Consider the following 3196-nt stretch of genomic DNA (forward strand, 5'->3'; position numbering starts at 1 on the left):
GAATATACTCCCACATCCATTTAGCCTACACAGAAGGCTAAGATATGAATGTTTCATAGACATAAGCAATCAATCTGAGGGAATGAGTCATTGGGCCTGGGGATTTAGGACCATAGTCTCAGTGACACCATGGTCAATTAACATATTATAGTTCAAAAAGATAATGTTCTACATCTTGTTGAGTAGTCACTGAGGTTTTAAAAGCTTATAAGTGTCCATCAATTGTACAACTATTGTATTGGCCTCTCCCTGTCTGGAGGAAAGAACAATTATGAAAACTGAAGATACATGCAAATAATTAAATTAGTTTACTATACAGATATACCACATGAACATCAGCCTCCATGAGCCTAAGATCAGAAGAACTGGCTACACCAACAATTGCTCTGAAAGAGACCACATTAGAAGATCCTGTATCTAATGTTAGAACAACATGGAACAAACCTCAAAATCATAGGTAATACCAGGCTTACTGGTTGAATAGATACTGGGGGGGAACCCGGAAACTATGGCCATTAGACAGCCTTCAGGTCTGGAATTCACAACCTGTGGTTCAATTTTGAGTCAAACACTAAGTGGAACAATTGAAATGGTCTATAAGTGGAACAATATTTGTGAAGTATGCACACATTACAATGATAGACTATTTGTAATCAAAAGTGTAGCATTTATTTGAGGACAAAAGTTCAGAAACACTAGGGAAGAAGAGGGAATGGAAACAAGAAACACATGGAGGAAGTGGGAAAATAATGTTACATTGAGTGGATTGCAAACAATGACACAAAACAAAAGGTGAATGAATTGCCAAACGTAAAAGAGATGATCTGCTCTGTAAACGTTCTCCCAATTCACGATATAAAGTTTTTTTCTTGTTTGTTTTTTGTTTTGTTTTGTTTTTAAGAATGAGTTTGGCAGATAAACACGCTTGTTTTTTTCTGATTGATTGTTCCTAGGTGTGCAGACAGCAGTAATGTTACTCTTAAAGGTCAAGCAATACACATGCTGAGTCACCTGCAGAAGTGAGTTGCTTCTAAGTTTTTTCAAAGTATTAGGGGACACGGTTATATATTAAATACATATATATTTTCCTCTTTTCTATAACTGACTTTTGATTGTTTACCATCTATGAGCCCTAGATTTCTGTTGTTAAGTTGATAAATGTCCTCCAGCCAGTTCCTATTCATAGTAATCCTGTATAAGATTTCAGAGGATATAAGTCTTTAGGGGAGATGACAGTCCCTTAAAATTAATAGCACTTCAAATGTTTGCTTTAGCCTCTATTTTCTGCAAAATCAGGACTAAGGTCCTGCCCTTTGTAGTTCATAGTGTATCAAGCATTTAATTATGATGTCTGCCTTATAAAAATGGTGATGGTAGTGGTTATGTACTGTGAAGACAATTCCAACTTATAGTAACCCTGTATGGGGTTTCAAACTCTATAAATATTTACAGGAGCATAAAGTTCATCTGGTAGATCAAACTGCTGACCTTGTGGATAGCAGCCCAATTTATAGTTCACTAGAGTCCTGGGCCAAGTAGGCTCAGAGGATGGTGATAGAACTCTGAACCATATATAAAGAAATATTTAGAAGATTGGAAGGCTTACAGTTAGGGAAATTTGTAGTAGAATCAAGAAATCCATTACTTTCTAATTCAAAACACTCAGCTATTCCTGGAGCCACCATCTTGAGAGATAACAAGTAGGAGGAGGATCAGAACAGCCACGAATGCCAGAAAGAACCGAGGAGATACAGATGTGAAGATTCAAGTTTTGTTATCTGTTCATTGGTATCTTTCTGTCTGCACACCTCCATTCTGGTGACTAGAGGGGATGCCTGAGCGAATGGACAACAGACACTAAACCCTAGAGGGTTCTACTACACATGCGAACAGATCTCCTCAAAATTTAAAGTGACAGTTTCCACTTAAAACCAAATGGCCGCCAATCGTCTATCAGTTTGTCATACTGTGGTGGCTTGTGAGTGGTTGTAATTCAGAAAGATATGCCACTGGTATTTTAAATAACCAGCAGGGTCACCCATGGTGTACAGGTTTCAGATGAGCTTCCAGAAAAACACAGTCTAGGAAGAAAGAGTGACGAACTATTCCTGAATCTTTAGTCACTGAAAATCTTATGAATAGCAGAAAAACACTGTCAAATATAGTGCCCGAAAATGAGCCCTTCAGGTTGGAAGGCATTCAAAATGTGACTGGGGAAGAGCTACCACCTCAAAGTAGAGTTGACCGTGAGAATGCAAATGGAGTGAGGCTCGTGGGAGAAAAGCCCACAGGACCTTTATTTGCTGATGGGGCACACTCAAAATGAAGAGAAACAGCTATAAATATCCATTGAAAATGGAAAAATGCAATGTACGAAATATGAATCTGGGAAAATTGTAAGTTGTCAAAAATGAATGGGAATGCATAAACATCAATATCTTAGGCATTAGTGAGCTGAAATGGACTGGTATTGCCATTTTGAATCTGACAAACACATGGTATACTAGGCCGGCAATGACAAATTGAAAAGGAATGGTGTTGGTTTCATTGTCAAAAATAACATATCCAGATCAGTCATGAGGTACAATGTTGTCTGTGATAGGATAATATCCATGAGCCTACAGGGAAGTCCAGGTAATACTACTATTATTCAAATTTATGCATCAACCACTAAAGCCAGTGAGGATGAAATAGAAGAATTCTCCCAACTTCTTCAATCTGAAATTGATCAAACATACAATTAAAATGTATTGATCATTACTAGTGATTGGAATGCAAAGGTTGGGACCAAAGAGGAAGGATCAGTAGCTGGAAAATATGGCCTTGGTGATAGAAATGATGCAGGAGAACGCATGATAGAATTCTGCAAAACCAATCATTTGTTCATTTCAAATACCTTCTTTAGACAGCATAAGAGATGACTATACACATGGACTTCACCAGATGGAATACATAAAAATCAAATTGGCTACATCTTCAGAATAAGAAGATGGAAACAGTGAAACATCAGTGAAAACAAGGCCAGGGGCAGACTGTGGAAAAGACCATCAATTACTCATATTCAAAATCAAACTGAAGTTAAGAAAATGAAAATGAAAACAAGTCCACCTGAGTTTAGAGATCATCTTAAGAAGAGATTGGATAGCTTAAACACTAAAGACCGAAGACAAGAAGAGTTGTGGGATGACATCAAGAA

This window comes from Chrysochloris asiatica, unplaced genomic scaffold (assembly GCF_000296735.1).
Source record: "Chrysochloris asiatica unplaced genomic scaffold, ChrAsi1.0 scaffold00351, whole genome shotgun sequence".
In the NCBI taxonomy this organism is placed as follows: domain Eukaryota; kingdom Metazoa; phylum Chordata; class Mammalia; order Afrosoricida; family Chrysochloridae; genus Chrysochloris; species Chrysochloris asiatica.